This window comes from Primulina tabacum, chromosome 1 (assembly GCF_025594145.1).
Source record: "Primulina tabacum isolate GXHZ01 chromosome 1, ASM2559414v2, whole genome shotgun sequence".
NCBI classification, from domain to species: Eukaryota; Viridiplantae; Streptophyta; class Magnoliopsida; order Lamiales; family Gesneriaceae; genus Primulina; species Primulina tabacum.
In genome coordinates, this window is record NC_134550.1 from 24,369,738 (window position 1) to 24,390,965 (window position 21,228).

The window sequence follows — 21,228 nt, forward strand, 5'->3', positions numbered from 1 at the left end:
TTCTGACGGCTCTGTGTAGTCTTCATCCTATTTCAAATCCTGCCCACTAACTCCGTTGTCTGTCTGATAATGTCCGGACCCAATTCTGCTCGCTCTCATACCTCATCCCAATAAACTGGCAACCTGCACTTCCTCCCGTAAAGTGCCGTGTATAGAGCCATACCGATCGATGCCTGATAACTATTGTTGTATGTGAACTCCACAAGAGGTAACTTCGGCTCCCAGCTGTCCATGGAAGTCGATCATACAAGCTCGAGTAGGTCCTACAGAATTTGAATTACCCTCTCTGACTATTCATCTGTCTGAGGATGAAAAGAAGTACTGAACAGTGGCTTCGTATCCAACGCCTGATGGAGACTTCTTCAAGAATGCAGACGTGAATCTCGGATCCGTGTCTGACACGATGGACACTGGAATCCCATGCAGTCTGACTATCTCTCTGATGTACAGCTCTGAATACTGAGTCATGGAAAATGTCTTCCTGATCGGTAAGATATGAGCTGATTTAGTGAGCTCGTCAACAATCACCCATATGACAATGAAACTTCCATAGTCCTCGGAAGCCCTACCACAAAATCCATTGTGATATTCTTCCATTTCAACTCGGGAATAGGGAGTGGTCTCAGCTTCCCTGCAGGTCTCTGATGCTCTGCCTTGACCTACTGACAAGTCAAACACTCGAAGACGAATAGCAAAATATCTCTTTTCATGTCCGGCCACCAATAAAGAGTCTGCAGATCCTTATACATCTTCGCACTCTGTGGGTGGATGGAGTACAAGGTGCTGTGGGCCTCACTCAAAATATCTGCTCGAAGGGAATCACTGTCAGGAACCCATAGACAGTCCCTATATCTGACTATGTCATCCACAACTATATATAGTCTCTAGCCCTTACTCTCATCCCTCTGTCTCCACTTCTGTATCTGCTCGTCAGAAGTTTTCCCTACTCAAATTATGTCTCTCAGAGTCGGCTGTACTGTCAGAGTAGCGAGATTCGAGGCCTCGCCCTTGGCATAAACTGCAAGCTCAAATCTCTGAATCTGAACCTGTAGCGGGGTCTGCACTGACAAATGAACAATCACTGCGTGCTTCCTGCTCAAAGCGTCCGCAACCACATTAGCCTTACCTGGATGGTAGCTAATGTAACAATCATAATCCTTCACCAGTTCAAGCCACCTTCTCTATCGCATATTCAGCCTTTCTGTGTGAAGAAGTACTTCAGGCTCTTATGTTCAGTAAAAATCTAGCACTTCTCCCCATACATATAGTGTCTCCAGATCTTCAGGGAAAATACCACTGCTGGTAGCTCGAGGTCATGAGTCCGATAATTCTTCTCAAGGACCATCAGCTGTCTGGATGCGTAGACTATCACTCTGTCCTGCTGCATCAGAACTGCACCCAAACCGAGGTTTGATGCATCTGTAAAAGCCACAAACTCTCCCTGACCTGATGGCATAGCTAGTACTGGTGCAGTGGCTAACGCTAGCTTTAGTATGTCAAAGCTCTCCTGACACACAGGTCCCCAGATAAACTTGGTGTTCTTTTTTGTCAGGGCGGTCATAGGCACCGCAATAGAAGAGAAGCCCTGAACGAACTTCCTGTAGTAACCTGCCAATCCCAAGAAACTGCGGATCTCTGTCACGCTCTTAGGAATTGGTCAATCTCTGACTTTCTCTACTTTGTTGGGGTCGACCTCTATGCCATCCTGAAATACAATGTGGCCCAAGATTGCCACCCTGTCAAGCCAGAACTCACACTTACCGAACTTGGCATACAGCTGTCTGTCATGTAGAGTCTACAGTACTGTCCTCAAATGCTGCTTGTACTCCTCTATGCTCCTCGAGTAGATCAGGATATCGTCAATGAAAACTATGACGAACTGATCCAAATATGACTTAAACACGCGATTCATGAGATCCATGAAGATCACTGGCGCGTTTGACAGGCTGAAGGGCATCACTATAAACTCATAGTGCCCATAATGCATCCGGAAGGCTGTCTTGTGCACGTCAGCCTCTCTCACTTTCAGCTGATGGTAACCAGATTGAAGATCTATCTTTGAGAACACATATGCTCCCTGAAGCTGATTAAACAAGTCATCAATCCTCGGCAACGGATACTGTTCTTGACTGTGACTCTATTCAGCTCTCTTTAGTCAATACACAGTCGCATGCTGCCATCCTTCTTTTTTACAAACAGTACTGGCGCGCCCAACGGAGAGAAGCTATTGCAAATGAATCCCTTATCTTGAAAATCATTTATATGATCTTTCAGTTCTTTCATCTCAGTAAGTGCTAGACGGTAAGATGCCTTAGATATCGGTACTGTACCTGGCATGAGCTCGATAGAGAAATCCACCTCTCTATCTGGTGGGATGCCTTAAACATCGTCAGGGAAAACATCGAAGTTCTCTAGCCTCTGCTCGACTAGATCAGACTCTAACACGATGCTGGCCAAAAAAGCCTGGCAGCCTCTCACACAAGCAGGAAATGATGTGTGACTTCTGCTGATGTCCCACTGCCTGAAAAACAAATGGCTTCCCACTGGGCGGTCTGACAGACACTGACCTCTATCGAAAATCTATGAGTGCTTCATGAGAAGATAGGCAGTCCATGCCCAAGATGATGTCGAACTCCGGTAATGGTAGTACTATAAAATCTGCATGTACTGCATACTTATGTAACCGAAGCTCCAATCTCTTCACTATCTGAGAGGTGAACATCTGATCCTTGGATGGGATCGATACTCTAAACCATGGATCCATCGCTACTTGCATGATTTCAAGTTGCTTGACGAAAGATTTAGATATAAACGAATGTGTAGCCCCTGAATCTAGCAAGTCATGCGTGGCTACACCTACAATATATATCCTTCCTGCGACGAAACATACCACCAAGTCTAATAGTGTTGAACTAAAGAAATTTCTTACCGGCAATTAACCCAAACCCTTCAAAATCCCTGAATTGCCCCAAATATCGTTCCCAAAAATTCGAAATTAATCCTCAAAAAAATCAAAAATTGCAACTTAGCCCATTAAAGTTACGAAAATAATCCCCACAAACCTCTTTTTTTTAGCAATCAAGTCCTCAATTAAGTCCCTAAAATTTCTCAAACAAAAAAATTACATTCTTAGTCCCAACTAGATAGATCATTTATACTAATTCCTCTTAAGTTATCAATCCCAATAAATAAATCTTCAAGCAAGCATTAAATCCAAGCAATCATGCGACAATTAAAATCTTGAACAAAAAGGTTACCAGTAATCAGTGTCGTGTCGTGTCTAGCTCCGCGTCGGCCTCGTCGGCATGCATCACATAAGCTCGGCCGGTAGTGGGGCCTTGGCTCCTAGGGCAATCCGCTGCTTTGTGGCCCTCCTGTCCACAAATGAAGCATCTAAAGGTCCCCCCCATACACTTGCCGAAATGGAACCTGCTACACTGTGGGCATGGCTGCCTGTCATTTGGCTTAGGCTCCCCTGGCACCTGAGGAGGTCTCTGCTGCTACTGCTGTTGTGGTCTCCTAAACTTCTCTTGATGCTTTTGCTGCACTTGCTGCCTCGGCGGCCCGGTAAACTGTTTTTTCTGCGGCTGGAAACTGGTCTGAGTCTGATGCAGCTTCCTGTGCATCTCATGGTCTATATCCCGCAGAGCTTGCTCTGCCTGAAAAGCGCAGACAGTCGCCTCATCATAACCTGCAGGCCTCAATCAGATCGATGTCCCGCCGAAGGGTGGGTCTCAGTCCATCTAAGAAATGCCTCAACTTCTGGGCGGTATCTCGCGCTATCATGGGCACAAAATGGCAGCCCCTGTTAAACTTGCGGATAAACGCCGCCACAGATAAGTCTCCCTGCCAGAGACTCATGAACTCCCTCGTCTGCTGGAAAATACTTCCCGAAAAACATCTCACTAAATCTGGCCCACGTGAGAGTAGTCACATCCACTGCATGTGCAGCTCCATCCCACCAAAGGGACGTGTCATCCCTCAGCATATACATGGCGCACCTGGCCCGGTCGCCATACCTCATCTCTAGGTACTCGAAGTGTAACACCAGAGACCTAATACATCCCTCTGGCACAAATGGATCAGTGGTACCCTCGAACTCTTTCGAGTTAAGCCGGCAGAACTTCTCAAAAACATATGTCTGCTGATGGGATACCTGCTGGCCTAGCTGGGCCTGCTCCATGTGCCTCGCTTTCCCCTAAAGTACTTAGGTAGCTAGGTCCCCTGGCGGCGGCGATGTAGGTCCTCTGCCTCCTCCAGGAATCTCATCATGCCTATCTGTACTGGGAGCACGTCTAGGAAGCATATCTGAATACAGTCTGATTTACAAACCTAACCTAGATGCTTAAATCGTAAAAGTAGTTAAACCTGTGCAGTAAATCATCATAAAGCCTAAATTATGTAAACATACAGGTGATAACAATAAACCATTTAAAAATTTTAAATCATAAAAGCTTACAGACTTGAGGCTTGAAGACTAAGCGGCAGAAGATGGCGATGGCACAACCCTATACAGGACCCTTACTCTTATACCAACTGTAAGGTCTACTCCTTAAAAGCGCGGAAATATATTTATTTTTTCAAAAGCTCATATTTTCGAAATAATTCTTAAATGTTTTGCGTTCATGCGCTCTACAAAAAAATATAACATTTAAAAATGACCTTAAGTTACTGACCGTAAAAATCGTGCATTTTAAAATAACCAAACTCATCCAGAATTTTACGCAAACATAAACAACTAAAATTTTAAAATCATTAACTTATGAAAATGTTCATCTCCTCTCAAATCTCATAAATCATAACGCAGAAAACATGCGGTCCTCGGGTCAGTGCCACCACACCAGTTCTGCCTACTCAGAGTTCGGCACCTCCAGTCCCCTTATCATCAAGCTCACCTACATCTCACAAGCCTAGTGAGTCTAAGGACTCAACATACATGTACCAGGAATAACAAGTACATATACATGACACACAGCAGTGAAAAATATCATAATCAACATATACTTCGTGAACTTAAAAGCATACGTGTCGTATAAAATTATAACGTGTCAAAACATGTCATAATGTGTCAAAAACATCATCATATTCACCACTTAATAAAAACATGCATACAATAACTTTTTTCTTAAAACCAAGCATACACCGTATTTATCATAATTTCATAAAAATCATAAACATGATACATAAACATTTAAAACATGTTAAAATTAGGGCACTGCCAGGATCAAAATCTTACTCCGGGTGAAAAATGACCATTTTGCCATTGGAAACCCAAAATGACCATTTCACCCTTGAACTTCTAAAATTTAACCCGAAGCTTACCAAACTCCTTAAAACATGCTCAAAACATATTTAGAAGTATTTATTAGACGTAAACTCGAAATCGTTTCAAAACTTAACCGATTCGTTTTAAAACTTGGATCGGAGTCCCGGTTTTAACCTGAAATACACCGAAATTTAACCAAATTTCTCCCAACTTTTTACCACATCATATAAACATCTAAAAGGTCCTAAAAACCTCAAAACCAGGACCCTTAACCTCTCGAATAGACACCGAAGGCTGCTGGAAAAATTCTGCAAGTTGCCAATCAAAATCCTAGTTGCCACACCTTCCCCAATTTCGATCCTAGCCTACAACAAATGGAACCAGCTACTAAACCACCTCACCTAGACCACCCAAGGACCCCTCTGGACCTGTTGTAACCCACGACCACACCTCAAGCAGCCCGTAACTTCCCTATACCCAATAGCCACCGAAAGACACCCCTCGGCCAACGCCTCTACCATGAAACCAACGGCTTTGAAGGCAAGACCAGCAGGGTATGGACCTCCCCTAGCCTCGGTTGTAACCTCCCGGTTCGCACCTCAGCATGGTTCAGCCCCTACCCAATCGAGCTTGCCCTAACTCTGCACCATGACACCCGAAAACCATAGCCAAACAAGCAACAACCTACGGCCTTCAGCATGAACCGAGCACACCCTAGCCTCAAACCACCATGTCAGCTTAACCACATCATGAATGTCCCTAAGAAACCAAAAATTGGCAGCCACCTCGCAAACAATCATAAAAACGTGAGTAACATACAATACCATTGTGGGGACCCGGACGCTAATTCATTCCTTAATCGTCTTTAGAAATAATTCAAACAATTATAATAAACAGGGTCTAACTTTTTTTTTAAAATACAAAGCGGAAACGTAATGTAATTCAATTCAAATTACATATTAAACATAAACATACAAATCTTGTATTATCTACAAGAATTCAACTAGGTTCAACTATAAATCAGTGCTGAATCCTAAGTTGCTTCGAAGCCCGGATCTGCACGCTATCTAATCCAGCCTCGTTCTTTCCTTGACCCTGATCCTATCCCACCTGTTGCCATGCACACATACAAACAAGACAACAGCCGGATAACTCTGGTGAGAATTACATTCTCAGTATAAATCATGTATACATGCAATCATAAAAACAATATAAAAGCATATAACAGATATATCTAACATGTATTCAAATCAGAATATAAATCCATATCCAGAATAAATCTTATTCCAAACATGTACCATCATCAGGAACATAATTCATCATGTACCCTATTCAGGAACATAATCAACATAACTCGATATAAACTGTCAATTAGACTCATGACTTCACATTTAAGACTAGACTCAATCCTAGTCTAGGGATCCCGGTTTCCAGAAGTTGGCATTCCCATATCGACCAACAGTAATAGAAAAGACTCCAGTTCTATCCACGTCGATAGGGTATCGATCACCAGTAATAGAAGAAGCTCTGATTCTATCCACATCGATATAGTATCGATCACCAGTAATAGAAGAATTACGATTCTATCCACATCGATACAGTACCGATCACCAGTAATAGAAAAAGCCACATTTCTATCCACATCGATAGCCAATCATCTGGTGACAGACTTTGGCACTATCGCCAATACACGATCTTGTGACATCGTGCAATGTGCCCGTGGCGATCCCACCACTATCAGGCACTTCTGTCACAAGATTACTCGTCTAATACCTGCTTGTCTATAAATCAAGAGAACAAGTACATCAATCAAATCAATACAATAAGGTAAAGTATGTGATTTAGGAAAACTCGAGCCAAACCTCACTCGAGTTGTGCAATCCCAACTCAACATTAATTTATACCTTTATCTTCTCGCTCTGACGAAGACAAAGTCCTGAATTCAACTCTATCCATTCTTAATCTGGTAATAACAATACCGAACAGACACAATATCAATATATAACTCAATTCAGAACATGTTCTGATCAATACTCAAATCAACATACTATCTGATCAATGTCAATCGACATACAGTACAACAATACAATCTCAGTCACTCGTAAATCTGATCAATATCAATCTACTGAGGTTTCGACGACATAACAATACAGTCTCGATAACCCCGTTAATTCCAACACCACAGATATAATACCAGAACTCATAATCAATATCGGTGCAACTCATAATTTCAATAACAATACAAATCGGATATCGAATCTCAGTCAAATCGATTCGAAAATCATAACAATTACAGAAATAGTCTGCTCTTTAATCTGACTTCAATTATACGATGTCTACTGTATCAGAAACACCATATATGATTCCTATTCAATTCTGACAATATCATAATTTCTAATCATATCTAAACGTAACAAAATTTACGTCCTGTATAAGCCTGCGTCGATAGGAACACAGTACTGAAGTCAGATTCAAAATCAGACGGACGGATCGCAATATAAAGGCATAAGGATTTTCGTAGGATTTTCTCGAGCTTCCTCTTTCTTCGTTCTGCCAAATTCTGAAGGATATATGTATATATATATATCCTAATGCATGTCTAAGCTATGTGTCTTCTTTTCACATGTTTCAGGCGGCGCTCGGGCGGTCCAGAATTACCGCACGGGCGCGGGATGTTCTGCCCAAATATTTCCGGATTGCGCATTAGCGCTCGGGCGGTCACAAACTACCACCCGAGCGCCGCACCTTCTGCCCGAGCACTTAACTTGTTATGCACTGGCGCTCGGGCGGTCAAAAACTACCGCTCGGGCGCAAGACTCTCTGTCCAAAATCCATTCTTGTGATGCATTGGCGCTCGGGCGGCTCTTTTTACCACACGGGCGCCAACAGTTCTGTACAAAATATGCACCCATCATATGCTTTGGCCAATCTGGTCTCAGAATAGCCCATCTATAATCATATCAGTTTATAATCAATAATCTCAGATTAACAGAATCAAAATCTCGGGCATTACATTTCTCTTCCTCTAAGATATGATTTCGTCCCCGAAATCACAAGCAATCAATTCATATCGGAAGAAATGTATAATAGAAGCTACTCAGAAAACTCACATCAGTGAAATAATTCTGGGAATCTCTGTCTCATATCAGACTCAGTCTCCCAAGTAGCTTCTTCTATATTCTAACTACTCTATTACACTTTCAACAACAGAATAGTCTTCATTCTGAATTATCTTTCTTGTACTGATTCTGATCCCCGACTAGAGGAGTCATTTAAGAAGTATAATATCAAAATTCTATTCAAAATAACTTGTGATAGAATCAATCACAACTATTGGCTATACAACATCTGTATATACCAATCAACAACTCCATAGCAAATCAATATCATCATCTGTTAATCCTATTCAAGGATATATTCAATCTTCGGCCTTCCATACCAACAGTCATCATCCGATGTTGGCTTATTTCGTATCAATTTCCGAGCTATCTTCATTTGCTTCTGAATCAGTTTCATTTTCTTTATCAGATCTCTGATCCTATCCGATCCAATCTCATGTATCACTGAGATATTATTCCCATACGAAGGAAACCTATAGTTTTCACTATACCATGCCTCGAAATATGCTATCTCTATACTCATCTGATAGCTATCGTTGTACAAACATTCTCAAGTGACAAGACATCAGGTCACTAGTGCTAAAATCCAGCACTACAGTTCCTGTATATCCTCCAGTATCTAGATAATTCGCTCCGATTATCCGTCAATCAATAAATCATAGACAAAAAATCATGTTATACCCTCTGTCAAAGGTACAAAATCAATCAAAAATCATGGTATGATATAATCAACTCTGACATCCGATACAGTCTGATCCCTTTTCTGACATACCTCTCAGTTGTCTAGTCATATATGTACAGTCATCCTGTACAATATACATATGCAGATTTGAACAATCGTTCAATCATAACCACATCCTGGTACATTCTTGGCACGATTTCGGTAAGTCTATCACCAGATCCATAGAATTATACTCCTATTTCTATTCAGAATCGATAATCTGTATATTCAATCTCCTGGTTTCTATCTTCCTGTCCTCATCCGTCAGCGATTTAGACATTTCAATACAAATTCTGATATAGTTGATTTCATTTGTTTACATCAAAACTGTCCGTTCGAATTATCACGCATTTTCTGTCACCAGAATAATACGGAATCTACTACTGTGTGCATCTGACAATACCTGTCATTTCAAATTCGAAATATCGGGCACAAACAATTCAGCTAATTCTATAAAATAAAGCATTACCTACCTGGTATTCTGATTGACACACTGTTCTGGCTATCGAAATTAAATTCGGAACAGTCTGATCAAACTTCTGAACTGTTGTAATTTTTCCAAATCAGCTCTGAGTCGGCTTGAACTGTATATAATCCCACGGTTCATAACAATCGGTATCAAATACGGATTCAGAATAACCGCAATATCGGATTAGATTCGCCATATCAATCACTTATACCAATCTAGTAAACACATAGAACACAATTTGTGACATTTCTGAAATTCTGCCATTTTCAATGTCGTTCTCAGCCACAGATCACGGTCTCAACTGTACTACAATCAATCATACGCTGTGAATATATCAAAATATCATAGATAAAACGAGCATAAAATCATCAGAGCACTTCTGAAAACAGGATTTATCAACCCATACACAGAACTGGAGTATTTTACAGAGAAACACATAATCAGATGTAACTCTAACTCTCGGGCAGTAAATCTTCTAACTGACGTTTCAATTCTTTCAATTCGATCAATATCATTCTGTATAGAGTTCTGAGAATACCCACAATACCTGATATCGAGTCGAGACTGAAATCAATCTTCCTGGCTAAAATCAAGCTCCAAATCTCATTTGAGACAACAGTAGCAATGCTCATGTCCCTAGCAACTCAGTCAATGATTCATTACATCTCAGTAAATCAACTGATTATCTAAGGAATTACTCCATTCCTTTCGATAATCCTCGAGTCATAAATAATATGGATATCAAAGGAGTTTTAAATCAAAATCCTTATTGTATATTATTTATTATTCGGCCATTTCAGGTCCGAATCTTACCATCTCCTGGCAAGAATCTACAATACTTCTGTACTTGCTAACATATCAATATCAGTAATGTGGTCAGAATCGGACAACACAAGTATCACCTAATATAATTCAATCTTATTCTCATTTTACTGCAGTATATGATATTTACAAATTTTACTGTTACCAATCTTTTTCCCCAAAAGATAAAGGATTCAATACTACAGTATACACAGACCCAACAGGTACAACATATATCAATGCCATTTATACAAAATCATGTATAGGATGTATAAGGACTTCACAATACATATTCACAATAATCATAAAAGATCAGTACCTGCCACTATATCATCAAGTGCATCCTGGGTCTTTTCCTTGATCCTTACTCCCCGATGATTCAGCTCCATGAGATCTCCGGGAGCCTTTCTGTGGACAAACTCTAGCAAAATGTCCTTGTTGTTTACAGAAATTGCATCTACTAGTCACTCCATGACATTGCTCCGTGAGATTCTCCCTCCGCAAGTTTTGCAATAAATTCCTGTATAACTCGGGCTAGATACCGCTGGAGCTAGATGAACCGCTCCCTAACTTCTTGAACTGCTTCTTTTGAACTTTCAACTGCTCTCTCTTTCCACTGCTGCTGCCAATCTCGATTCTGGAAGGCAGTTATTGTGGTATCGGGGTTGGAAGAACAATTGAAGCTTCCTTTTGTCTCATCAGAACGGTTTCTGCTCTTTTGGCTCGATTCAGAGTATCAGCAAAGTTACTCGGTTGTTTCATATTCACCAATGTGCGTATCTCCGGATCAATCCTTGGATAAACTGATCAGATACAGCTGTATCATTTCTAGCCACTTAAGGGGCAAAATGTAACAAAGTGAAAAACTGGGCCAAATACTCATCGACATTCAACTGACCCTGTCTTAGATTTGCAAACTCTGCACTTTTATCCTGTCGGTATGATAGAGGTACAAATCTTAGATAAAATTCAAATTTAAAAATTTTCCATGTAATCGTTGAACCACGCTGTGCTATGGCTTCCCTGGTTACCAGCCACCAACTCATAGCGACTTCCCGTAGTTGATTTCCAACCAGTTTAACTCTACAGTAGTCTGTAAAACCAAGAAATTCAAATAACAATTCTATATCCTCCAGCCAATTCTCACAATCGACTGGCGCCTCAATACCCCTCAGAATCGGCGGTTCAATGACTGAATCTCATCAACTGTGTTTCCATCAGAGTTTCTGACACATCTATCTGATCATTCGAAGTAATACTCCTTTCCGGAATTCTTCGAGGAGGTATATCTGATCACCACAAGGGTTAGCAATCACAGAAGATAAATCCATCTCAGTCCCTTCCTGATCAGCTTACCTCTGATCAAGAATTGGTTCCGATTCATTTTCAAATCAGACATATTACCAAATCAATTCAGATATTCAGGTAATCATGTAATTAAAAGCAGTAAACATAATATCATGCTAGCATACACAATGTAATTCCACATTATAAATAAATCACATGCTAGCAATCACATGCAGGAAAGAAAACTCAATCTACCCCGCTCACTATCTTCTATCTCAATCTCAAGAACCTACAGTTCTAGAACCTACTGTTCTGGAACCTAATGCTATGATACCACCTGTTGTGGGGACCCGGACGCTAATTCATTCCTTAATCGTCTTTAGGAATAATTCAAACAATTATAATAAACAGGGTCTAACTTTTTTTTTTAAATACAAAGCGGAAACGTAATGTAATTCAATTCAAATTACATATTAAACATAAACATACAAATCTTGTATTATCTACAAGAATTCAACTAGGTTCAACTATAAATCAGTGCTGAATCCTAAGTTGGCTTCGAAGCCCGGATCTCCACGCTATCTAATCCAGCCTCGTTCTTTCCTTGACCCTGATCCTATCCCACCTGTTGCCATGCACACATACAAACAAGACAACAGCCGGATAACTCCGGTGAGAATTACATTCTCAGTATAAATCATGTATACATGCAATCATAAAAACAATATAAAAGCATATAACAGATATGTCTAACATGTATTCAAATCAGAATATAAATCCATATCAAGAATAAATACTATTCCAAACATGTACCATCATCAGGAACATAATTCATCATGTACCCTATTCAGGAACATAATCAACATAACTCGATATAAACTGTCAATTAGACTCATGACTTCACATTTAAGACTAGACTCAATCCTAGTCTAGGGATCCCGGTTTCCAGAAGTTGGCATTCCCATATCGACCAACAGTAATAGAAAAGACTCCAGTTCTATCCACGTCGATAGGGTATCGATCACCAGTAATAGAAGAAGCTCTGATTCTATCCACATCGATATAGTATCGATCACCAGTAATAGAAGAGTTACGATTCTATCCACATCGATACAGTACCGATCACCAGTAATAGCAAAAGCCACATTTCTATCCACATTGATAGCCAATCATCCGGTGACAGACTTTGGCACTATCGCCAATACACGATTTTGTGACATCAGTGCAATGTGCCCATGGCGATCCCACCACTATCAGGCACTTCTGTCACAAGGATTACCCGTCTAATACCTGCTGTCTATAAATCAAGAGAACAAGTACGTCAATCAAATCAATACAAAAAGGTAAAGTATGTGATTTAGGGAAACTCGAGCCAAACCTCACTCGAGTTGTGCAATCCCAACTCAACATTAATTTATACCTTTATCTTCTCGCTCTGACGAAGACGAAGTCCTGAATTCAACTCTGTCCATTCCTAATCTGGTAATAACAATACCGAACAGACACAATATCAATATATAACTCAATTCAGAACATGTTCTGATCAATACTCAAATATACATACTATCTGATCAATGTCAATCGACATACAGTACAACAATACAATCTCAGTCAATCGTAAATCTGATCAATATCAATCTACTGAGGTTTCGACGACATAACAATACAGTCTCGATAACCCCGTTAATTCCAACACCACAGATATAATACCAGAACTCATAATCAATATCGGTGCAACTCATAATTTCAATAACAATACAAATCGGATATCGAATCTCAGTCAAATCGATTCCGAAAATCATAACATTACAGAAATAGTCAGCTCTTTAATCTGACTTCAATTATACGATGTCTACTGATCAGAAACACCATATATGATTCCTATTCAATTCTGACAATATCATAATTTCAAATCATATCTAAACGTAACAAAACTTACATCCTGTAGAAGCATGCGTCGATAGGAACACAGTACTGAAGTCGGATTCAAAATCAGACGGACGGATCGCAATATAAAGGCGTAAGGATTTTCGTAGGATTTTCTCGAGCTTCCTCTTTCTTCGTTTCTGCCAAATTCTGAAGGATATATGTATATATATATCCTAATGCATGTCTAAGCTACGTGTCTTCTTTTCACATGTTTCAGGCGGCGCTCGGGCGGTCCAGAATTACCGCACGGGCGCGGGATGTTCTGCCCAAATATTTCCGGATTGCGCATTGGCGCTCGGGCGGTCACAAACTACCGCCCGGGCACCGCACCTTCTGCCCGAGAACTTAACTTGTTATGCACTGGCGCTCGGGCGGTCAAAAACTACCGCTCGGACGCAAGACTCTCTGTCCAAAATCCATTCTTGTGATGCATTGGCGCTCGGGCGGCCCTTTTCTACCGCTCGGGCGCCAACAGTTCTATACAAAATATGCACCCTTCATATGCTTTGGCCAATCTGGTCTCAGAATAGCCCGTCTATAATCATATCAGTTCATAATCAATAATCTCAGATTAACAGAATCAAAATCTCGGGCATTACAACCATGCAAGATTTATGTCAAGTTAAAACAAAAACACCACCACATGTAAGATCTTAAAATTTTCAAGCACACAAAATAATTCCAGCATATAATGGCGTGTATAAGAGAAAGTGGAAGATACAAACCTGCCTTAAAAGATTCTACACAAGAACGTCGAAGAACGAGTTTCGGGAAATCGTCGGGTGAATTTTTTTTGCACGAAAATGGGATGGCTGAAGCCTTTCTGCTGTGGACGTGCTGAAACCGAGAGAAATGAGCTAAGTGGAGGGGGGTGTTGGCTGATGGAGTTTAGATTTAGGTTTAGTGGTTGATTAGGTATTATTTAAATAGATTAAAATATAGCTAATGGGCCCTAACTTTAATTTAAATGGGATTAAAAGAGTTTTGAGTCCCATAAGCTCAAAAATAGGCCCATCAATTCCAAACATACTCCCGAAAAATATTTCGTTTTGGTAAGTTTTTGAAAATATTACCCGAACCCTCAAAAAGTCTTTCGTTTAGATAAAATTTGTGTACAGCTGAAAAATATGTTCTAGCGGGTAAAAATATCTAATAAAGCTCATTTCTTAAAAATACATTTAAAAAATATTAAAATAATTAATAAAAATTAATCATGTAATAAAAATAATTTTCCTCATAATTCACTGGTCTTCGTTCCTCGTTCGAGAGCGAAATGCAACTTAAAAATCTTAGTGCAGGAACTTTTAAAATTTCATGAATTAAATCTTATCATGCAAGAATTATGCATAAAATGCATAAAAATAATTAATCACATAATTAAAGAAAATCCTAGATTGTATGCATTCAGGTTACGTGAATTAAATTCTTAGACCTTACACATATATATAACATGTTTATATATATGTTTGTACAAAAACTTTTGTGAGACGATCTCATGGGTCAATTTTGTGAGCGAATAATTTATTTGGGTCACTCATGAAAAATTATTACTTTTTATGGAAAGAAACATTACTTTTTATTGTAAATATGAGAATGGTTGATTCGTCTCATTAATAAAGATCTATTAGACCGTCTCACAAAAGACATACTTTATATATATGTTAGGATTGGTGAGAGACCTGGATACTATTATCCGGGAGCGCGACACTTCTTTAAGTATTTTCTTCTTGTATGGATCTTCCTAACTCTACGGCTTAAAACTGGTGTTAATAGCAATGACTTATCTCCATCTGATGAAATCAGAAGAAAATTTTAGATAGAAGTGTGGAAATACTTCACCGAACTTAGGGAAATAAATATTACTAACAAATATGGGTAGACCGAAATCGTTAGGAAAAAATATAATTGAAGAAAAGTAAGAACGCAAAAGATTGATTTTGGAAGTTTGAATGATGAATCTCTTCTACGTTTTCTCTTCTTTTGTTTTCAGAAGTTATCACTAGAAGACTTTGGCAAATACAAATCTTGAACAACTCACTTCAAAAGGACTTACACAACTGCCTACTTGAACTTATAGTACACAGCTTTAACTTTCCAACTGAGATTTTCTATGAAATGATTCTTTCTCACAGTTACTTAACAAAGATAGAACCTTTACAAAGATAGCATGAATAAATCAGCAGAGTTGATATTTAAACGTGTGTGCATCTCAATTCAGCAAAGCTTCAAATAATAGAATAAATTTGATCACATAGTGTAGAAAGCTTTCCTTTGTCTTGAGATGTATTTTCATAGATGAATTGCAACATTCAAATTTGAATGGATATAATTTGATCGTAATATATCCTCAGCCAAAAATAGTGCTCGATGCCAAGTGTCTTTTGTATTTTTCAAAAAAATAGTATGCCTTATTAAATTTATAGTACATTGAAATCCAAAGGTCGTATTAAATTTTTCTTTATACTTCAAATATTATTTGAATTTCAAGATCTACTTATGATTGGTTTCGAATATTTAAGTATAAAATCAGAGTTCTGTTGTAACCCACTTCGTGGTGTCTACGGTTTGAGTTTATAATTCGGTTGAGGCAAACTTAACTTAAATAATACTTAACATCTGCTGATTTTTAGAGTCATTTGAAATGTTGCATTCTGATTTTTATTGTTAACCAAGTACTCTCATTTATCAAAACATAAAATGTTCCAACAATATATATTTTTTAAAAATTACAAATAAATGTGCTTGAGTGTGATCTCTAAGGGGGAAAAATAAACTTTTAAATAAATATAAAAAAATATAAATATTTTAAATGGTAATTAAAGTGTGGATTTTTTTAAAATAAAAAAAATTAATATACACATTAAAATATTTTTCAGAGTTTAGGAAAATCAATTGTATAATTTTTGAGATAAGGTTAAAGTTTAGAAGAGAGTTGAATCAACACTTTTAAAAAATTTAAAATTTGAAACATTCTTAATAGTTTTTAGGATATTAAGAAATACTATTAAAAGGCTACTTTTGTTGGAGCATTGAAAAATAGATAGGTACGGAGACCGGCTTGACTAGTGATGAATATATGAAGCGGTTTGACAGTTAACAAAAACAGGTTGAAATATGATTTGCGTAATAAATTAACATGTGAAACGTCCACTACTCGTTTTTCTTTAAAATATACTATAATTTTTTTCCTTTCTATCCTATTCGGCCGATATACATCTGTAATGCCCCGAAAATTTAAAGGTCCACGCAAACCACATGCTATGAAATTTTTAAATTCTCTTGTATTTCAATTAATTGTTTTAATTGCATTAATTAATTATGTTGTTCACATGTTTAAATTATATTTTTCTACATGGTTGTATTAAAATATATTTTTAAGGATTATTCAAGTTGCGATCGAAAACCGGAGACCGAGAGATGAAAAAAATAGAAAATGATTTTATTAAATAATTGTTTTTAATTATTTAAAATAAGGGTGATGATTTTTCTTATTTTTGAAAATATGGGGTTTTGAGTTGATTTTATACGCCGGGACGTAGATTTTTATCGGTGTTGGATTTTCAACAAAATACGAACTTTTTGACAACCCGGCTAATGAATTCACAAACTTACTTTAACAAAAACTATTTTAATGTTTTGATTAAATCTTAATCAAGCACTAATGGGCCTAATTGCATTCTTAATGGGCCTTAGCTTGTTTAAGGGATTAATTAAGTATTTAAAAAACTAAAACCCTTTCCCCCACCCACTTAACTCGCGGCCACACACTTTCACACGCTCTTTTCTGAAAAATTCACCCCATCACACGGCACACAACTTCATCAATTAGAAGAAGAAAAAATCGAGAAAGCTTAAGGAGAATTCAAGCCAAAGGTCTTGCTCCGTTCTTCGCAATCGTCAACAAATAATCGTGCGTTTAAAACGAAAAGGCACGCCATATTCTCTTTTTACTTATCATCAACATCATAGTAATTGTTTATGCATAATTTTAAAGGAAAAACATAGCACACAAGTTGGAATTTTCGTAACTACATGCCTATGTGTCTAAACTTGTGTTTTTGATTTTCAAAATCATGTTTTATATGTGTTAAAGGGGCTGCCATGATATAGGTATTGATCAAGCATTGTTTCACATGAATTTAAGACTCCTAAAACACCACCTAAACACCACACACGAACCGGAACCAATTGGAAAAGCAACATGCTGTCATGGGAAGAAGAGGGTTCAGTTTTGGGGTCTTCACGGCTGGGCTTGGCGTTGGCTTGGTTCCAGGGCTAGCCAGGGCTGTGGGAGGGTCAAGGGAAGAGTCCTAGCCATGCTAGGACTCGAGCTAAGGGGCTTGGGAGGAGTCCTTGCCAATAAGGCACTACAAGAAATTTTTAAATCAACAACACCTCTACGACAACGGTTTTAACAACAAAATCGTTGTCGTAGAGCGCTTTTTTAAGCAAAAGACAATGGTTTTATAAGGAAAAAGACAACGATTTTAAAAAAATCGTTGTCTTTTGGGGTTCAAAAACAACGGTTTTTAGGGTCAATGACAACGGTTCCATAAAACCGTTGTCTTTGAGGATTTATAACAACGGTTCTGTGAACTGTTGTTTATTAGCGTGTTTTGTGGAGACTGTTGTCTTATTCGAAACCGTCGCTTTTTCACAATTGCGACGGCTTGACTTAAATCTGTCGCTATATTTAGCGACGTTTTGATAAACCGTCGCTATATTTAGCCACGGGTAAAGGTAAACTGTCGCATGTTTTCCCTTAGCGACGATTTTACTAAACCTGTCGCTAATATTAGCGACGGTTATAGCTTGCCGTCGCTAACTGCGATGGTTTACTAAACCCGTCGCTAATATTAGCGACGGTTACAGCTTTCCGTCGCTAACTCTAGCGACAATCATAGATAAACCGTCGCAAAATTTAAATTTTGAAAAAACCGCCATAATTAGCGACGGTTATTAAAAAACCGTCGCAAATTTTTCTATAAATACCGCTACTTTCACTCCATTTTCCTACACCTACCTCACAACACTTAAAATTTTTCTCTCTTACACAATTTTACCACTTCACAACATTTAAAATTTTTCTCTCTTACAAGATTTTAGTTTCGATTTAATGTAAATTTTATCCCTTTAATTTTTGATAAATTTTTAAGTGTTAGTTAAAATCAGTAATTATGTTATCATAGTAATATTGTAAGTTTTTTTAGATTTATTAAATTATTAAAAGTAAATTTTTTTTATTTTACCGAAAAATATTAGCGACGGAAATCATGATACAACCGTCGCTAAAATAGTGACATAATGCATGAACAAATTGTCGCTAATTTTAGCGAAAGTTTCTTATTTCCGTCGCTACATTTGAAGGCGACGGTTTTTAAACCTTCGCTAAATAGCGACGGTTTTACATAAATCCGTCGCTAATTTTGTTGGCGACGGTTCTACATAAACCGTCGCAAATTGTAGCTACAAACGGAACGTTGTCTTTGAGCGAACCCTTTAACAACAGGGGCTTTAACAAGAGTTTTAAAATACCTACGACAATGGTTTTTAATCATTGTCGTAGGACTTTTTTCTTGTAGTGAGGACTCCTACCCAAGAGCTGCTAAGGAAGGGCGCAGCTTCAGCGCTGGTGCAGGAGTTGGGGGCTCGGCCTGGGGGTCAAGGAACATGATGAAGCATGGTTAAGCATTTACGCGCGAGGATGCTGCCACTGGGCCAGGGCTGGTTTTTCGGGCTGGGCTTGGTCAGTAGGGTCCCTAGATGGGTTGGCTTGGGTTTGGCTCAAGGTGGCTTGAACGTGGCTCGAGTAAATTAGGAGATGGCTCGGTATGTTCGATAAAGGGTCAAAACGAAAATAATAAAGCTAAAATTGAATCCATGGGTCCACGGGTGTGGCTAATGACTTGGAAGGGTAGAATAAATAAAAAAAATGCAAGTTTTAAATTTTGGGATCAAAATAACAATGTTTTGGATTTATCTAGGATTTAATCGCCGCACGAAACACTAATTAACGAATTAATTGAAACGTCTCGTTTTATGCTTTATAAAATTATGGAAAATTATGTTTAAGCTAGAATAATTATTGAAAAGTCTAAGTTTTGAATTTGAGAATTTTATATTAAGCATTGGTTTAATTCGGGATTAAAAAGCATTAATATGTTACATTTAAAGATTAATTTAAAAGTTCTCGATTTGAGCTAAATAAAAATATGGAAAAATTAATTTAGGCTTAAATAATTATTTGTGACATGTCAGAGTCAATGGAATTAAGAAAAAGTCAAAATATGGAATTTTACGTCTAGAGGTAAAATAGTGTTTTTACACCTAGAAATTAGTAAACGTCATGGCAGTGTCCTGAATGCTGTTTTATGTGCTAATATGATTATTTTCAATGGTTATGGATGTTTATGAAATTTTTATATGTTAATATGTCAATCTTAAATGTTTATGGATTTTTAAGATGTTAATATGTTTAAATGTTTTATGATTTAATATGTTAAAATGTTTATTTTAAATGTTTATGATTTAAATATTTATTTTAAACATTTATGAATGTAAAAATGTTTATTTTGAAACATTTATGGCTTTTTATGATTTTTATACATTAAAATGTTTATTTTAAATTTTTACGAATTTTTAATCTGTTAAAAATGTTTATGGATATTTATGATTTTAATATGTTAAATTATGAATTTTAAATAGTTTATGAATTTATGATTTAATTTGGACATTCAAAAGATATGTTGCATGCTTGATTTAAAAGAAAAATGATATTATATGCATGTTTTTATTAAGTGATGGAAATACGAAATGTTGAAGGACGTGAAGGGATTGTGACTAAATATGTTGGAAATATCGTGAGGGTTATGGTACCAGTGTTAGCCCGACGATCGTGTTTCGGTTGATACGAATACGAATACCAATATGTTAATACGTTTGTCAGGGCCCAGTTGACCGATGAGAATGTCGCTGGTGTCCCCCGCCGCCCAGTACTGTTATTTTCTTTAGATGGATCCATCGCCCAATACGGTCAAGAATACGAGTCACAATCACGATCTGAATTCCACAAAACACGAACATGAATATGAATATGAATATGTTGACACGACTATGAATATGTTGATATGAATATAGATATGTTAATATGAATATGAATATGATGACATGGATATGTTGATATGAATATGAATATTTTTAAGTTTATATGAAAATGTGTATGAAAATGTTTATGCATAAGATTATGAAAACGTTTTTATTTAAAGTTTTATGCATCATGAAAATGTTCACGAAAATGTTATGTTTTAAGTTTATACATCTTCATGAAAACGATATTTTAAAGTACAAGTATTTTTCACTGTCGTATGTGATTTGTATATGTAGTACTTGTTATCAAGAATATGATGTGTTGGGTCTTTAGACTCACTAGGTGTGATTGATGCAGGTGATTATGATAATAATGTTAATGGAGGTCTTGATGGTTGACTTTGCTGGATTGAAGGTGCACATAACCTGAGGACCTACGCTAGTTTTCCGCACTAGTTTACAATTTATGATTTTAAGTGATGTTAAAGATATTTTTACGACAATTGATTTATGAGTGGGTTTTGAGAGGTTATAGTATGGGCTATACTTT